Source organism: Macaca thibetana, chromosome 7 (assembly GCF_024542745.1).
Source record: "Macaca thibetana thibetana isolate TM-01 chromosome 7, ASM2454274v1, whole genome shotgun sequence".
Lineage (NCBI taxonomy): Eukaryota > Metazoa > Chordata > Mammalia > Primates > Cercopithecidae > Macaca > Macaca thibetana.
In genome coordinates, this window is record NC_065584.1 from 108,301,756 (window position 1) to 108,321,301 (window position 19,546).

A 19,546-nucleotide genomic window follows, 5' to 3' on the forward strand; every position below is an offset into this window, starting at 1 on the left:
GAGTGCAGTTCCTGCCTAATTTATGTTTACTTTTCTATCTCTGACTCCGGTTTTGGTTCCTGGCAGCTGCTGATTTGTGGCAAAACCCCAGAGCTTGGAGTCAGAAGACTGAGTATAAATTCCATCATTGCCACCCTACTTTTTTTTTTGCCCATAATATCCATCCCTCACAGACACTGATTGTGACAACACCTTGTACAGTTGTTGGTGGCATTAAATCAGATGGTGTATAAGAGTATTTTGCAAAAACTATAAAGGAGGATGTGGTGGTAGGGGCTGGTAGTTCTCATGAGTATTACTGCTCTTCTTTCCCACAGCTAAAAGAATATCAGCAGAGGAACAGCCTTGGTGATCCGGCAGGAGCGAAGACAAAAAAGAAAAAAACTGAAAGTAGTACTGAGAAGACCACTTCTGATTCTCAAAGCAGTTTCAGGGAAAACTTCTCTCCAGGTTTTATCTGAAGATATTTCCTTTTTCACCATAGGCCTATAAGTGCACCCGAATATCCCTTTGCAAATTACACAAAAACAGTACTAGCAAACTGCCTAATGAAAGAAAAAGGTTAACTCTGTGAGGGGAATTCAAACAACACAAAGCAGTTTCTCAAAAAGCTTCCATCTAGTTTTCATCCCAGGAAGTGTCGTTTTTCACCATATTTTTCACAGTGTTCCCAAGCGTTTCTCAGAAAGCTTCTTATCCGTTTGTCTCTGAGGATATGTCCTTTCTCACCACAGGCTTCAAAGCACTCCCAAATATCCCTTTTTAGCCTTGACACCAAAAGTGTTTCCACACTGCTCTCTGAAAAGAGAGGTATAACTCTGTGAGTGGAATGCATACATCACAAAGCAGTCTCACAGAAAGCTTCTCTCCTGTTTTTATCTGGAGTTATTTCCTTTTTCACCAGAGGCCTCAAAGGGCTCCCGGATATGCCTTCTCAGACGACACAGAAAAAGTATTATCAAACTGCTATATGAAAAGAAAAGCTTAACTCTGCGAGAGGAATTCACATGACCCAAAGCAGTTTCTCAGAAAGCTTCCTTCTAGTTTTCATCTGAGGGTATTACCTTTTCAACCATAGTTTTCATAGCGTTCCCAAGTGTCCCTTCTCAGATTCCACAAAAACAGTGCATACAAACTGCTCAATCCAAAGGGTTGCTTCATTCTAGGAGGCAAATACATATGTCACAAAGCAGTTTCACAGAAAGCTACGCTCCAGTTTTTATCTGAAGATATTTCCCTTTTCACCATAGGCCTCAAAGCGCTCCTGAATATCCCTTCGCAAATTACACAGAAAGAGTCCCAGCAAACTGCTCAAACAAAAGTAAGCGTTCACTCTGCAAGGGGAAATCACACAACACAAAGCAGTTTCTCAGAAAGCTTCCTTCTAGTTTTCATCCGAGGACGCTTCCTTTTCCACCATATTTCTCATAGCGTTCCCAAATGACCCTTCTCGGATTTCACAAAAACAGCCATTTCAAACTGCTTAATCCAAAGCGTAGTTTAGCTCTATGAGGTGAATACACACATCACAAAACAGTTACTCAGAAAGCTTCTTTCCAGTTTGTTTCTGAGGATATTTCCTTTCTCACCATTGGCTTCAAAGCGCTTTGAAATATCCCTTGTTAGCTTTTACACCAAAAGTGTGTACACAGTGCTGGATGAAAAAGGTGGTATAACTCTGTGCGTGGAATGTACACATCACAAAGCAGTCTCTCAGAAAGCTTCTCTCCCGTTTTTATCTGGAGTTATTTCCTTTTTCACCAGAGGCCTGAAAGGGCTCCTATATACCCTTTCTCAGGTGACACAGAAACAGTGTTATCAAACTGCTATATGAAAAGAAAAGGTTAACTCTGCGAGAAGAATTCACGTGACCAAAAGCATTTTCTCAGAAAGCTTCCTTCTAGTTTTCATCCAAGGACGCTTCCTTCTCTACAATATTTTTCATCGCGTTCCAAATGTTCCCCTCTGAAATTCCACAAAAACAGTGATTTCAAACTGCTCAATCCCAAGGGTTGCTTAACTTTAGGTGACGAATGCACACATCACAAGGCAATTTCTCAGAAAGCTTCTTTTCAGTTTTTCTCTGAGAATATTTCCCTTCTCAACAGAGACTTCAAAGCTCTCTGAAATATCTGTTGGTACCTTATACACCAAAGGTATTTCCACAGTGCAGTATGAGAAGAGAGGTATAACTCTGTTAGTGGAGTGCACACATCACAAAGGAGGCTCACAGAAAGTTTCTCTCGATTTTTTTATCTGGAAATACTTCTTTTTTGACCATAGGCCTGAAAGCGCTCCCGAGTATCACTGCACAGTTTACACAAATACACCGTCAGCGAACACTTCAGTGAAAGGCATCTGTTAACACCGCGAGATTGTTTCACACGACACAGAGCAGTTTCTCAGAAAGATTCTGTCCAGTTTTCATTTGAAGATAGTTGTTTGCTCAACATAGGCCTCAGGGCACCACCAAATGTGCTTTCGTGGATTCCTCAAAGACAGAGTTTCCAAATTGTGCAATGTAAGGAAGCTTTATCTAGATGAGTTGAATGAACATATCACAAAGCAGTTTCTCAGAAAGCTTCTTTCCAGTTTTTATCTGAGGATATTTCCTTTTTCACCTTAGGCTTCAGTGAGCTCCGAAATATCCCTTGGTAGCTTTTTTGCTAAAAGTCTTTCCATCCTGCTCTATGAGGAGAAATGTATTACTCTTCGAGTGGAATGCACACATCACAAAGCAGTTTCTCAGAAAGCTTCCTTCTAGTTTTCATCCATGGATGCTTCCTTTTCCACCATATTTCTCATAGAGTTCTGAAATGACCCTTTTCGGATTCCACAAAAACAGCCATTTCAAACTGCTCAATCCAAAACGTGGTTTAGCTCTATGAGATGAACACACACATCACAAAGAAGTTACTCAGAAAGCTTCTTTCCAGTTTGTTTCTGAGGGTATTTCCTTTCTCGCCATTGGCTTCAAAGCGCTTCGAAATATCCATTGTTAGCTTTAACACCAAAAGCGTGTACACAGTGCTCGATGAAAAGGGTGGTATAACTCTGTGCGTGGAATGCGCACATCACAAAGGAGGTTCACAGAAAGCTTCTTTCCAGTTTTTATCTGGAGATACTTCCTTTTTCACCAGAGGCCTGGAAGGGTTCCCGCATATCCCTTCTCAAGTGACACAGAAACAGTGTTATTAAACTGCTATATGAAATGAAAAGGTTAACTCTGTGAGAAGAATTCACACGTTCAAAAGCAGTTTTAGAAGAATTCACATGATCAAAAGCAGTTTCTCAGAAAACTTCCTTCTAGTTTTCATCCGAGGACGTTTCCTTCACAATATTTTTCATAGCGTTCCCAAAGTTCCCCCTCAAAAACAGCGATTTCAAACTGCTCAATCCCAAGGGTTGCTTAACTCTAGGTGACGAATACACACATCACAAAGCAGTTGCTCAGAAAGCTTCTTTCCGGTTTTTCTCTGAGATTATTTCCCTTCTCAACAGAGACTTCAAAGCTCTCTGAAATATCCCTTGGTACCTTATACACCAAAAGTGTTTCCACAGTGCAGTATGAGAAGAGAGGTATAACTCTGTTAGTGCAGTGCACACATCACAAAGGAGACTCACAGAAAGCTGCTCTCCAGTTTTTATCTGGAAATATTTCCTTTTTGACCATAGGCCTGAAAGCACTCCTGAGTATTGCTGCGCAGTTTACACAAAAACACCCTCAGCGAACACCCCAGTGAAAAGCATCTGTTAACACCGCGAGATTGTTTCACACAACACAAAGCAGTTTCTCAGAAAGATTCTGTCCAGTTTTCATTTGAAGATAGTTCTTTGCTCAACAGAAGCCTCAAGGCACCACTGAATGTGCTTTCGTGGATTCCTCAAAGACAGAGATTCCAAACTGCTACATAAGGAAAGCTTTATCTTGATGAGTCGAATGAACATATCACAAAGCAGTTTCTCAGAAAGTTTCTTTCCAGTTTTTGTGCACACATCACAAAACACTTTCTCAGAAAGTTTCTTTCCAGTTTGTTTCTGAAGATATTTCCTTTCTCACCATTGGCTTCAAAGCGCTTTGAAATATCCCTTGGTAGACTTGACACCAAAAGTGTTTCTTCACTGCTCTCTGAAAAGAGAGTGTTAACTCTTAGAGTGGAATGCACACATCACAAAGAAGTTTCACTGAAAGCTTCCTTCTAGTTTTCATCCGAGGACGCTTCCTTTTCAACCATATTTCTCATAGCGTTCCCAAATGAACCTTCGTGGATTCCACAAAAACAGCCATTTCAAATTGCTGAAACTCTGTGAAATGAATTCACACATCACAGAGCAGTTTTGCAGAAAGCTTCTTTCACGTTTTTAATTGAGGATATTTCCTTTGTCCGTATAGTCTTCATGGCCATCTCAAATATCCCTTCCCAGATTAAAAAAAAAGACTAGTAACAGAATGCTCCATGAAAGAAAAGTGTATCTCTGTGAGATGAATTCACACATCAGATAGCAGTTTCTCAGAAACCTTCTTTCTAGTTTTCATCTGAGGATATTTCCTTTTTCACCACAGGCCTCAATGTGATCCAAAATATCTCTTCTCAGATTCCACAAAAACAGTTCTAGCAAACGGCTCCACAAAATACATGTGTACCTCTGTGACATGAATTCACACATCACAAAGCAGTTTCTCACAAAGCTTCTTTCTCGTTTTTCTCAGAGGATATTTCCTTTGTCACCGTAAGCTTCATGGCACTAAGAAATATCCCATTGCAGATTTTAAGAAAACAGTGTTGGCAAACTGATCAATGAAAAGAAAAGTGTAACTCCGTGAGTTGCATTCACGCATCACAACGCAGTTTCTCAGAACGCTTCTTTCATGTTTTCATCAGAAGATATTTCCTTTTTCGCCACAAGCCTCAATGCGCTCCCAAATATCACCTTGCAGATTCCACGAACACAGTGTTAGCAAACTGTTTCATGAAGAGAAAGGTGTAACTCTGTGAGATGAATTCACCCATCACAAACTAGTTTCTCAGAAAGGTTCTCTCTGATTTTTATCTGAGGGTATTTCCTTTGTTCGTATAGACGTCATAGTGATCCCAAATATCCCTTCCCAGATTCAACAAAAAGAGTGGGAACAGAATGCTCCATGAAAGGAAAGTGTATCTCTGAGAGATGAATTCACACATCAGATAGCAGTTTCTCAGAAACCTTCTTTCTGGTTTTCATCTGAGGATATTTCCTTTTTTTTACCACAGGCCTCAATGCGCTCCCAAATATCACTTTGCAGATTCCACGAAAACGGTGTTAAGAAACTGCTTCATGGAGAGAAACGTGTAAATCCGTGAGACGAATTCACACATCACAAAAAAGTTTCTCAGATAGCTTCTCTGATGTTTTTAATTGAGGATATTTCCTTTCTCAGTGTAGGCCTCAATGCGATCCAATATATCCCCTATCACATTCCCCAAAGAGAGTGATAATAGACTGCTCCATGATATGAAAGTATAACTCTGAAATGAACTCACACGTCATAAAGCAGTTTCTCAGAAAGCTTCCTTCTAGTTTTCATCTAAGGATATTTCCTGTTTTACCCTAAGTCTCTATGCGCTCCCAAATATCTCTGCAGATTCCACGAAAACAGTGTTAGCAAACTGCTTCAAGAAAAGAAAGGTGAAACTCTGTGGGATGAATTCACACGTCACAAAGCAGTTTCTCAGAAAGCTTCTTTCTGATTTTTATCTGAGGGTATTTCCCTTGTCCGTATAGACTTCATAGCGATTCCAAATATCCCTTCCCAGATTCAACAAAAAGAGTGGTAACAGAATGCTCCATGAAAGGAAAGTGTATCTCTGTGAGATGAATTCACACATCAGAGAGCAGTTTCTAAGAAACTTTCATTCTAGTTTTCATCTGAGGATAATTCCTTTTTCACCAGAGGCCTCAATGCGCTCCCAAATATCACTTTGCAGATTACACGAAAAAAGTGTTAGGAAACAGCTTTATGGAGAGAAACGTGTAAATCTGTGAGGTGAATACACACATCACAAAGAAGTTTCTCAGAAAGCTTATTTCTAGTTTTCACCTGAGGATATTTCCTCTGTCGGAGGAGTCCTCATAGCGTTCCAAACTATCACTTCTGAAACTCCACAAAAAGAGTTCTAGCAAACGGCTCCGTGAAATACATGTGTAACTCCTTGAGATGAATTCATACAGCACAAAGCAGTTTCTCAGAAAGCTTAATTCTGCTTTTTATCCGAGGACATTGACTTTGGCCGTGTAGTCTTCAAAGCGATTCGAAATATCCGTTCTCAGATTCCACAAAATCAGGGCTAACAAATGGCTCCAGGAAATACAGGTGTAATTCAGTGAGTTGAATTCACACCTCACAAGCAGTTTCTCAGAAAGCGGCTTTCTTTTTTCAGCTGAGGCTATTTGTGATCTCCAAGCGCCCCCGTGTGTGTCTTTGCACATTCTGCGAAAACACTCTTAGCAAGCTTCTCACTGAAAGCAATGATGTCACTCTGTGAGCTGAACTCACCCACAACCAAGCAGTTTCTGAGAAGGCCTCTCTGCAGTTTTTATCTGAGGATATTTCATTTTTCACCATGGGATTCAATGATATTCAGCTATCACTTCTGAGGTTCCACAAAAACGGCGCTAGCAAACTCCTCCATCAAAGAGTGGTTTAACTCTGTGAAATGAATTCACACATAACACAATAGTTTCGCAGAAGGCTTCTTTCACGTTTTCAGTTGAGGGTATTTCCTTTGTCCGTATAGTCTTCACAGCGAACCAAAACATTCCTTCCCAGACTCAACAAAAAGAGTGGTAACAGAATGCTCCATGAAAGAAAAGTGTATCTCTGTGAGATGAAACCACACATCACAAAGAAGTTTCTCAGAAAGCTTCTTTCTAGTTTTTCTGTGAGGACATTTCCTTCGTCCGACGAGTCTTCATAGCAATCCAAATTATCACTACTCAGATGCCATGAAAAGAGTGCTTTGTCACCGTAAGTTTCATGGCACTAAGAAATATCACATTGCAGATTTCAAGAACACAGTGTTGGCAAACTGATCAATGAAAAGAACAGTGTAAGTTTGTGAGTTGCATTCACACATCACAATGCAGTTTCTCAGAACGCTTCTTTCCAGTTTTCATCTGAGGATATATCCTTTTTCACCATAGCCCTCAATGCGCTCCCAAATGTCACTTCTCAGATTCCACGAAAACAGTGTTAGCAAACTGCTTCATGAAGAGAAAGGTGTATCTCTGTGAGATGAAACCACACATCACAAAGAAGTTTCTCAGAAAGCTTCTTTCTAGTTTTTCTGTGAAGACATTTCCTTCATCTGAGGAGTCTCATAGCAATCCAAATGATCACTTCTCAGATGCCACGAAAAGAATACTAGGAAACGGCTCCCCGAAATACATGTGTAATTCTGTGAGATGAATTCACACATCACAAAGCAGTTTCTCAGATCACTGCTTTCCAGTTTTCATCTGAGGATATTTCCTTTTTCACCACAGGCCTCAATGCGCTCCCAAATATCACTTTTCAGATTCTACGAAAACAGGGTTAGCAAACTGCTTCATGAAGAGAAAGGGGTAACTCTGTGAGATGAATTCACACATCACAAAGAAGTTTCTCAGAAAGCTTCTCTCCAGTTTTCATCTGAGGATATTTCCTTCGTCTGAGGAGTCTTCACAGCGATTCAAAATATCACTTCTCAGATGCCACAAAAAGAGTGTTAGCAAACAGCTCCACAAAATACATGTGTAACTCTGTGAGATGAATTCATACATCACACAGCAGTTTTTCAGAAAGCTTCTTTCTCGTTTTTATCGGAGGGTATTTCCTTTGTCACCATAAGCTTCATGGAGCTAAGAAATATCTCATTGCAGATTTCAAGAACACAGTGTTGGCAAACTGATCAATGAAAAGAACAGTGTAAGTCTGTGAGTTGCATTCACACATCATAATGCAGTTTCTCAGAACGCTTCTTTCCAGTTTTCATCTGAGGATATTTCGTTTTTCACCACAGCCCTCAATGTGCTCCCAAATATCACTTTGTGGATTCCACGAACATAGTGTTAGCGAAGGGCTCCATGAAGAGAAAGGTGTAACTCTGTGAGATGAATTCACACATCACAAGGAAGTTTCTCACAAAGCTTCTCTCTGATTTTTATCTGAGGGTATTTCCTTTGTCCGTATAGTCATCATAGCGATCCCAAATATCCCTTCCCAGATTCAACAAAAAGAGTGGGAACAGAATGCTCCATGAAAGGAAGGTGTATCTCTGAGAGGTGAATTCACACATCAGATAGCAGTTTCTCAGAAACCTTCTTTCTAGTTTGCATCTGAGGATATTTCCTTTTTCACCACAGGCCTCAATGCGCTCCCAAATATCACTTTGCAGATTCCTTGAAAACAGTGTTAAGAAACTGCTTCATGGAGAGAAACGTGTAAATCTGTGAGAGGAATTCACACTTCACAAAGCAGTTTCTCAGAAAACTTATTTCTACTTTTTAATCTGAGGTTATTTCCTTCGTCTGGGAAGTCTTCACAGTGATCCAATATATCATTTCTCAGATTCCAAGAAAAGAGTGCTAGCAAACGGCTCCACGTAATACCTGTGTAACCCAGTGAGATGAATTCACACATCACAAAGCCGTTTCTAACAACGCTCCTTTCTCTTTTTTATCTCAGGATATTTCCTGTGTCACTGTAAGCTTCATGGCGCTAAGAAATATCCCATTGCAGATTTCAAGAAAACAGTGTTGGCAAACTGATCAATGAAAAGAAAAGTGTACCTCTGTGAGTTGCACTCACAAAACAGAATGGAGTTTCTCAGAACGCTTCTTTTCTGTTTTCATCTGAGGATATTTCCTTTTTCCCCACAGGCCTCAATGTGCTGCCAAATACCACATTGCACATTCCACGAAAACAGGGTTAGCAAACTGCTTCATGAAGAGAAAGATGTAACTCTCTGAGATGAATTCACATGTCACAAAGAAGTTTCTCAGAAAGCTTCTTTCACGTTTTTAATAGAGGATATTTCCTTTCTCAAGGTAGGCCTCAATGCGATCCAATATATCCCCTCTCACATTCCCCAAAGACAGTGGTAATAGACTGCTCCATGATGTGAAAGTATAACTCTCTAAAATGAACTCACACATCATAAATCGGTTTCTCAGAAAGCTTCCTTCTAGTTTTCATCGAGGATAATTCCTTTTTCACCATAGGCCTCAATGCACTCCCAAATATCCCTTTGCAGATTCCACGAAAACAGTGTTAGGAAACTGCTTCATGGAGAGAAACGTGTAAATCTGTGAGATGAATGCACACTTCACAAAGAAGTTTCTGAGAACGCTTCTGTCTAGTTTTTATCTGAGGATATTTCCTGTCTGAGGAGTCTTCATAGCATTCCAAAATATCACTTCTGAGACTCCACAAAAACAGGGCTAGCAAAGGGCTCCACGAAATACATGTGTAACTCCTTGAGATGAATTCACACATCACAAAGCTGTTTCTCAGAAAGGTTCATTCTGCTTTTTATTCGAAGATATTGACTTTGGCCTTATAGTCTTCAAAGCAATTCGAAATATCCTTTCTCAGATTCCACCATATCAGGGCTAGCAAATGGCTCCACGAAATACAGGTGTAATTCCGTGAGTTGAATTCACACATCACAAACAGTTTCTCCAAAAACTTCTTTCCTTCTTCAGCTGAGGATATTTCTGCTCTCAAAGCACCCCCGTGTGTCTCATGGCACATTCTGCGGAAACACCGTTAGCAAGCTTCTCACTGAAAACTGTGATGTAACTCTGGGAGCTGAATTCAGCCACAACAAAGCAGTTTCTGAGAAGGTCTCTCTGCAGTTTTCATCTGAGGATATTTCATTTTTCACCATGGGATTCAACGATTTCCAAGATATCACGTCTGAGATTCCACATAAACAGAGCTAGCAAACTCCTCCAACAAAGAGTGGTGTAACTCTGTGAAATGAATGTACACTTCACAGAGCAGTTTCGCAGAAAGCTTGTTTTACATTTTTAATTGAGGATATTTCCTTTGTCCGTATAGTCTTCATAGTGATCCCAAATATTGCTTCCCAGATTCAACAAAAAGAGTGGTAAGAGAATGCTCCATGAAAGGAAACTGTATCTCTGTGAGATGAACTCACACATCAGATAGCAGTTTCTCAGAAACCTTCTTTCCCATTTTCATCTGAGGATCTTCCCTTTTTCACCACAGGCCTCAATGCGATCCAAAATATCTCTTCTCAGATTCCACAAAAACAGTTCTAGCAAACGGCTCCACGAAATACACGTGTAACTCAGTGAGATGAATTCAGACATCACAAAGCCGTTTCGCAAAAAGCTTCTTTCTCATTTTAATTGGAGGATATTTCCTTTGTCACCGTAAGCTTCATGGCACTAAGAAATATCCCATTGCAGACTTCAAGAAAACAGTGTTGGCAAACTGATCAATGAAAAGAACACGGTAAATCTGTGAGTTGCATTCACACATAACAATGCAGTTTCTCAGAACGCTTCTTTCCTATGTTCATCTGAGGATATTTCCTTTTTCACCATAGGCCTCAATGTGCTCCCAAACATCACTTTGCAGATTCCATGAAAACAGTGTTAGCAAACTGCTTCATGGAGAGAAACGTGTAAATCTGTGAGAGGAATTCACACATCACAAAGCCGTTTCTCACAAAGATCCTTTCTCGTTTTTATCAGAGGATATTTCCTGTGTCACCGTAAGCTTCATGGCGCTAAGAATTATCTCATTGCAGATTTCAAGAAAACAGTGTTGGCAAACTGATCAATGCAAAGAAAAGTGTACCTCTGTGAGTTGCACTCACACAAGAGCATGCAGTTTCTCAGAACGCTTCTTTCCTGTTTTCATCTGAGGATATTTCCTTTTTCCCCACAGGCCTCAATGCGCTGCCAAATATCACGTTGCAGATTCCACGAAAATAGTGTTAGTAAACTGCTTCATGAAGAGAAAGATGTAACTCTCTGAGATGAATTCACACATCACAAAGAAGTTTCTCAGAAAGCTTCTTTGACGTTTTTAATTGAGGATATTTCCTTTCTCAGTGAAGGCCTCCATGCGATCCAATATATCCCCTCTCACATTCCCCAAAGAGAAAGGTGTAACTCTGTGAGAGGAATTCACACATCACAAAGCAGTTTCTCAGGTAGCTTCTTTCTGATTTTTATCGGAGGGTATTTCCTTTGTCCGTATAGTCTTCATAGCAATCCCAAATATCCCTTCCCAGATTCAACAAAAAGAGTGGGAACAGAATGCTCCATGAAAGAAAAGTGTATCTCTTAGAGATGAACTCACACGTCAGATAGCAGTTTCTCAGAAACCTTCTTTCTAGTTTTCATCTGAGGATATTTTCTGTTTCACCAAAGGCCTCAATGCGTTCCCAAATATCAGTTTGCAGATTCCTCAAAAACAGTGTTAAGAAACTGCTTCATGGAGAGAAACGTGTAAATCGGTGAGACGAATTCACACTTCACAAAGCAGTTTCTCAAAAAGCTTCCTTCTAGTTTTTATCTGTGGAGATTTCCTTCATCCGGGAGTCTTCACAGTGATCCAATATATCATTTCTCAGATTCCACAAAAAGAGCGCTAGCAAACGGCTCCACGAAATACCTGTGTAACCCTGTGAGATGAATTCACACATCACAAAGCCGTTTCTCACAAAGCTCCATTCTCATTTTTATCTGAGGATATTTCCTGTGTCACCGTAAGCTTCATGGCGCTAAGAAATAGCTCATTACAGATTTCAAGAAAACTGTTGGCAAACTGATCAATGAAAAGAAAAGTGTACCTGTGTGAGTTACACTCACAGAACAGAAAGCAGTTTCTCAGAACACGTCTTCCCTATTTTCATCTGAGGATATTTCCTTTTACACCACAAGCCTCAATGTGCTGCCAAATATCACTTTGTAGATTCCACGAAAACAGGGTTAGCAAACTGCTTCATGAAGAGAAAGATGTAACTCTCTGAGATGAATTCACACATCACGAAGAAGTTTCTCAGAAAGCTTCTTTCAGGTTTTTAATTGAAGATATTTCCTTTCTCAGGGTAGGCCTCAATGTGATCCAATATATCCCCTCTCACATTCCCCAAAGACAGTGGTAATGGACTGCTCCATGATATGAAAGTATAACTCTCTGAAATGAACTCACACATTATAAAGCGGTTTCTCAGAAAGCTTCCTTCTAGTTTTCATCTGAGGATATTTCCTGTTTCACCCTAAGCCTCAATGCGCTCTCAAATATCACTTTGCAGATTCCATGAAAACAGTGTTAGCAAACTGCTTCATGGAGAGAAACGTGTAAATCTGTGAGATGAATGCACACATCACAAAAAAGTTTCTCAGAAAGCTTCTTTCTAGTTTTTATCTGAGGATATTTCCTCTCTCTGAGGAGTCTTCATGGCGTTCCAAAATATCACTTCTGAGACTCCACAAAAACAGGGCTAGCAAACGGCTGTACGAAATACCTGTGTAACCCTGTGAGACGAATTCACACATCACAAAGCCGTTTCTCACAAAGCTCCATTCTCGTTTTTATCTCAGGATATTTCCTGTGTCACCATAAGCTTCATGGCACTAAGAAATAGCCCATTGCAGATTTCAAGAAAACAGTGTTAGCAAACTGATCAGTGAAAAGAATGGTGTAAGTCTGTGAGTTGCACTGACACATCAAACAGCAGTTTCTCAGAACGCTTCTTTCCAGTTTTCATCTAAGGATATATCCTTTTTCACCATAGCCCTCAATGTGCTACCAAATATCACTTTGTAGATTCCACGAAAACAGTGTTAGCAAACTGCTTCATGAAGAGAAACGTGTATCTCTGTGAGATGAAACCACACATCACAAAGAAGTTTCTCAGAAAGCTTCTTTCCAGTTTTCATCTGGGGATATTTCCTTCGTCCAAGGAGTCTTCATAGCGATCCAAATGATCACTTCTCAGATGCCACAAAAAGAGTGCTAGGGAACGGCTCCACGAAATACAGGTGTAACTCTGTGAGATGAATTCACACATCACAAAGCAGTTTCTCAGATCGCTGCTTTCCAGTTTTCATCTGAGGATATTTCCTTTTTCAACACAGCCCTCAATGTGTTCCCAAATATCACTTTTCAGAACAACGAAAACAGTGTTAGCAAACTGCTTCATGAAGAGAAAGGGGTAACTCTGTGACATGAATTCACACATCACAAAGAAGTTTCTCAGAAAGCTTCTTTCCATTTTCATCTGAGGATATTTCCTTCATCCGAGGAGTTTTCATATCGATTCAAAATATCACTTCTCAGATGCCACAAAAGAGTGTTAGCAAACAGCTCCACGAAATACATGTGTAACTCTGTGAGATGAATTCATACATCACACAGCAGTTTCTCAGAAAGCTTCTTTCTCGTTTTTATCGGAGGATATTTCCTTTGTCACTGTAAGCTTCATGGCGCTAAGAAGTATCCCATTGCAGATTTCAAGAAAAGAGTGTTAGCAAACTGATCAATGAAAAGAACACTGTAACTCTGTGAGCTGCATTCACACATCACAATGCAGTTTCTCAGAACACTTTTTTAAAGTTTTCATCTGAGGTTATATCCTTTTTCACCATAGCCCTCAATGCGCTCCCAAATATCACTTTTCAGATTCCACGAAATCAATGTTAACAAACTGCTTCATGAAGAGAAAGGTGTAACTCTGTGATATGAAACCACACATCACAAAGAAGTTTCTCAGAAAGCTTCTTTCTAGTTTTTCTGTGAGGACATTCCCTTCGTCCGAGCAGTCTTCATAGCGATCCACATGTTCACTTCGCAGATGCCACAAAAAGAGTGCTAGGAAACGGCTCCACGAAATACAGGTGTAACTCTGTGAGATGAATTCACACATCATAAAGCAGTTTCTCAGATCGCTGCTTTTCAGTTTTCATCTGAGGATATTTCCTTTTTCACCACAGGCCTCAATGCGCTCCCAAATATCACTTTGTAGATTCCACAAAAACTGAATTAGGAAACTGCTTTATGGAGAGAAAGGGGTAACTCTGTGAGATGAACTCACTCAGCACAAAGCAGTTTCTTGGAACGCTTCTGTCTAGTTTTTCTCGAAGGATATTTCCTTTGTCACTGTGAGCTTCATGGCATTAAGAAATATCCCATTGTAGATTTCAAGAAAACAGTTTTAGCAAGCTGATCAATGAAAAGAACACTGTAACTCTGTGAGTTGCATTCACGCATCACAATGCAGTTTCTCAGAACGCTTCTTTAAAGTTTTCATATGAGGATATATCCTTTTCCACCATAGCCCTCAATGCGTTCCCAAATATCACTTTTCAGATTCCACGAAAACAGTGTTAGCAAACTGCTTCATGAAGAGAAAGGGGTAACTCTGTGACATGAATTCACACATCACAAAGAAGTTTCTCAGAAAGCTTCTTTCCATTTTCATCAGAGGATATTTCCTTCGTCTGAGGAGTCTTCACAGCGATTCAAAATATCACGTCTCAGATGCCACAAAAAGAGTGTTAGCAAACAGCTCCACGAAATACATGTGTAACTCTGTGAGATGAATTCATACATCACACAGCAGTTTCTCAGAAAGCTTCTTTCTCGTTTTTATCGGAGGATATTTCCTTTGTCACCATAAGCTTCATGGTGCTAAGAAATATCCCATGGCAGATTTCAAGAACACAGTGTCGGCAAACTGATCAATGAAAAGAACACCGTGACTCTGTGAGCTGCATTCACACATCACAATGCAGTTTCTCAGAACGCTTCTTTCCAGTTTTCATCTGAGGATATTTCCTTTGTCAACACAGGTCCCAATGCGCTCCCAAATATCACGTTGCAGTTTCCACGAAAACAGTGTTAGCAAACTGCTCCATGAAGACTAAGGTGTAACTCTCTGACATGAATTAACACATCACAAAGAAGTTTCTCAGAAAGCTTCTTTCACGTGTTTAATTGAAGATATTTCCTTTCTTAGCGTAGGCCTCCATGCAATCCAATATAGCCCTTCTCACATTCCCCAAAGACAGTGGTAATAGACTGCTCCATGATGCGAACGTATAACTCTCTAAAATGAACTCACACATCATAAAGCGACTTCTCAGAAAGCTTCCTTCTAGTTTTCATCTAAGGATATTTCCTGTTTCACCATAAGCCTCAATGCGCTCCGAAATATCACATTGCAGATTCCACGAAAACACTGTTAGCAAACTTCTTCATGAAGAGAAAGGTGTAACTCTGTAAGATGAATTCACACATCACAAATCAGTTTCTCAGAAAGCTTCTTTCTGGTTTTTATCTGAGGATGTTTCCTCTGTCTGAGGAGTCTTCATAGCGATCCAAAATATCACTTCTGAGATTCCACAAAAACAGGGCTAGCAAAGGGCTCCACGAAATACGTGTGGAACTCTGTGAGATGAATTCACACATCACAAGGCAGTTTCTCAGAAAGCTTCATTCTGGTTTTTATCCGAGGATATTTCCTTTGGACGTGTAGTCTTCAAAGTGTTTCAAAATATCCGCTCTCAGATTCCACAAAATTAGGGCTAGCAAAGGGCTCCACGAAATGCAGGTGTAATTCAGGGAGTTGAATTCACACATCACAGTTTCTCAGAAAGCTTCTTTCTTTTTCAGCTGAGGCTATTTGTTGTCTCCAAGCGCCCCCGTGTGTCTCATTGCACATTTTGCGAAAACACTCTTAGCAATCTTCTCACTGAAAGCAATGATGTCACTCTGTGAGCTGAACTCACCCACAACCAAGCAGTTTTAGAGAAGGCCTCTCTGCAGTTTTTATCTGAGGATATTTCATTTTTCACCATGGGATTCAACGACATTCAAGCTATCACTTCTGAGATTCCACAAAAACGGCGCTAGCAAACTCCTCCATCAAAGAGTGGTTTAACTCCGTGAAATGAATTCACACATCACACAGCAGTTTCGCAGAAAGCTTCTTTCACGTTTTCAATGGAGGATATTTCCCTTGTCCGTATAGTCTTCATAGCGAACCGAAATATTCCTTCCCAACTCAACAAAAAGAGTGGTAACAGAATGCTCCATGAAAGAAAAGTGTGTCTCTGTGAGATGAATTCACACATCAGATAGCAGTTTCTCAGAAACCTTCTTTCTAGTTTTCATCTGAGGATATTTCCTTTTTCACCACAGGCCTCAATGCGCTCCCAAATATCACTTTGCAGATTCCACGAAAACAGTGTTAGGAAACTGCTTCATGGAGAGAAACTTGTAAATCTGTGAGATGAATTCACACATGATAAAGTGGTTTCTCAGAAAGCTTCTTTCTCGTTTTTATCGGAGGATATTTCCTTTGTCACGGTAAGCTTCATGGCGCTAAGAAATATCCCATTGCAGATTTCAAGAAAAGAGTGTTAGCAAACTGATCAATGAAAAGAACACCGTAACTCTGTGAGCTGCATTCACACAACACAATGCAGTTTCTCAGAATGCTTCTTTAATGGTGAATTCATTTCACAGAGTTAAACCACTGGAGGAGTTTGCTAGCGCCGGTTTTGTGGAATCTCAGAAGTGATAGCTTGAATATCGTTGAATCCTATGGTGAAAAATGAAATATCCTCAGATAAAAACTGCAGAGAGGCCTTCTCAGAAACTGCTTGGTTGTGGGTGAGTTCAGCTCACAGAGTGACATCATTGCTTTCAGTGAGAAGCTTGCTAAGAGTGTTTTCGCAGAATGTGCAATGAGACACACGGGGGCGCTTGGAGACCACAAACAGCCTCAGCTGAAAAAAGAAAGAAGCTTTCTGAGAAACTATTTGTGATGTGTGAATTCAACTCCCTGAATTACACCTGCATTTCGTGGAGCCGTTTGCTAGCCCTAATTTTGTGGAATCTGAGAGTGGATATTTCGAATTGCTCTGAAGACTACACGTCCAAAGGAAATATCATCGGATAAAAACCAGAATGAAGCTTTCTGAGAAACTGCCTTGTGATGTGTTAATACATCTCCCACAGTTCCACATGTACTTCGTGGAGCCGTTTGCTAGGCTTGTTTTTGTGGAATCTCGGGAGTGATATTTTGGATCGCTATGAAGACTCCTCAGACAGAGGAAACGTCCTCGGATAAAAACCAGAAAGAAGCTTTCTGGGAATCTGCTTTGTGATGTGTGAATTCATCTCACAGAGTTACACCTTTCTCTTCATGAAGCAGTTTGCTAACATTGTTTTCCTTGGAATCTGCAAAGTGATATTTGGGGGCGCATTGAGGCCTATGGTGAAACAGGAAATATCCTTAGATGAAAACTAGAAGGAAGCTTTCTGAGAAACTGTTTTATGATGTGTGAGTTCATTTTAGAGAGTTATACTTTCACATCATGGAGCAGTCTATTACCACTGTCTTTGGGGAATGTGAGAAGGGCTATATTGGATCGCATGGAGGCCTATGCTGAGAAAGGATATATCTTCAATTAAAAACCAGAAGGAAGCCTTCTGAGAAACTTCTTTGTGATGTGTTAATTCATCTCAAAGAGTTACACCTTAGTCTTCATGGAGCAGTTTGCTAACACTGTTTTGGTGGAAACTGCAACGTGATATTTGGGAGCGCATTGGGACCTGTGTTGACAAAGGAAATATCCTCAGATGAAAACTGGAAAGAAGCGTTCTGAGAAACTGCATTGTGATGTGTGAATGCAACTCCCAGACTTACACTGTTCTTTTCGTTGATCAGTTTGCCAACACTGTGTTCTTGAAATCTACAATGGGATATTTCTTAGTGCCGTGAAGCTTTCGGTGACAAAGGAAATATCCTCCGATAAAAACGAGAAAGAAGCTTTCTGAAAAACTGCTTTGTGATGTGTGAATTCATCTCACAGAGTTACACATGTGTTTCGTGGAGCTGTTTGCTAACACTCTTTTTGTGGCATCTGAGAAGTGATACTTTGAAACACTGTGAAGACTCCTCGACGAAGGAAATATCCTCAGATGAAAATGGAAAGAAGCTTTCTGAGAAACTTCTTTGAGATGTGTGAATTCATCTTACAGTGTTACCCCTTTCTTTTCATGAAGCAGTTTGCTAACACTGTTTTCGTGGAATCTGAAAAGTGATATTTGGGAATGCATTGAGGGCTATGGTGGAAAAGGATATATTGCCTGATGAATACTTTAAAGAAGCGTTCTGAGAAACTGCATTGTGATGTGTGAATGCAACTCACAGAGTTACAGTGTTCTTTTCATTGATCAGTTTGCTAAAACAGTTTTCTTGAAATCTACAATGGGATATTTCTTAGTGTCATGAAGCTTACGGTGACAAAGGAAATATCCTTCGAGAAAAGCTAGACAGCAGCTTTTTGAGAAACTGCTTTGTGCTGAGTGAGTTCATCTCACAGAGTTACCCCTTTCTCTCCATAAAGCAGTTTCCTAATTCAGTTTTCATGGAATCTCCAAAGTGTTATTTTGGAGCGCACTGAGGCCTGTGGTGAAAAAGGAAATATCCTCAGATGAAAACTGGAAAGCTGCCATCTGAGGAACTGCTTTGTGATATGTGGTTTCATCTCACAGAGTTACACCTTTCTCTTCATGAAGCTGTTTCCTAACAGTGTTTTCATGGAATCTGCAAAGTGATATTTGGGAGCGCATTGAGGTCTATGGTGAAACAGGAGATATCCTTAGATGAAAACTAGAAGGAAGGTTTCTGAGAGATCGCTTTATGATGTGTGAGTTTATTTTAGAGAGTTATAAGTTCAAATCATGGAGCAGTCTATTACCACTGTCTTTGGGGAATGTGAGAAGGGCTACATTGGATCGCATGGAGGCCTACGCTGAGAAAGGAAATATCTTCAATTAAAAACGTGAAAGAAGCTTTCTGAGAAACTTCTTTGTGATGTGTTAATTCATCTCAGAGAGATATATCTTAGTCTTCATAGAGCAGTTTGCTAGCACTGTTTTCATGGAAACTGCAACGTGATATTTGGGAGCGCATTGGGACCTGTGTTGACAAAGGAAATATCCTCAGATGAAAACTGGAAAGAAGCGTTCTGAGAAACTGCATTGTGATGTGTGAATGCAACTCACAGACTTACACTGTTCTTTTCATTGATCAGTTTGCCAACACTGTGTTCTAGAAATCTGCAATGGGATATTTCTTAGTGCCATGAAGCTTACGGTGACAAAGGAAATATCCTCCGATAAAAACAAGAAAAAAGCTTTCTGAGAAACTGCCTTGTTATGTGTGAATCCATCTCACAGAGTTCCACATGTTTTTCGTGGAGCCGTTTGCTCGCCCTGTTTTTGTGGCATCTCAGAAGGGATATTTTTGATCGCTATGAAGACTCCTCAGACAGAGGAAACATCCTCAGATAAAAACCAGAAAGAAGCTTTCTGAGAAACTTCTTTGTGATGTGTGAATTCATCTCACAGAGTTACACCTTTCTCTTCATGAAGAAGTTTGCTAACAGTGTTTTCGTGGAATCTGCAATGTGATATTTCGGAGCGCATTGAGGCTTATGGTGAAACAGGTAATATCCTTAGATGAAAACT

At 40.2% G+C, this 19,546-nt stretch overlaps 1 protein-coding gene across 8 annotated transcripts in view; it reads left to right on the top strand.

Moving 5' to 3' along the window:
* Positions 1 to 14,033, top strand: part of LOC126958080 (uncharacterized) — a 57,838-nt gene extending 43,805 nt beyond the window's left edge. For 2 of the 8 annotated variants that reach the window (XR_007727064.1, XR_007727065.1), the window contains one exon: positions 318 to 8,698. The gene's annotated coding sequence lies outside the window, so the exon portion shown is untranslated. The other 6 variants (XR_007727060.1, XR_007727059.1, XR_007727058.1 and 3 more) reach the window with 6 other exon arrangements.
* The last annotated feature ends 5,513 nt before the right edge of the window (positions 14,034 to 19,546 follow it).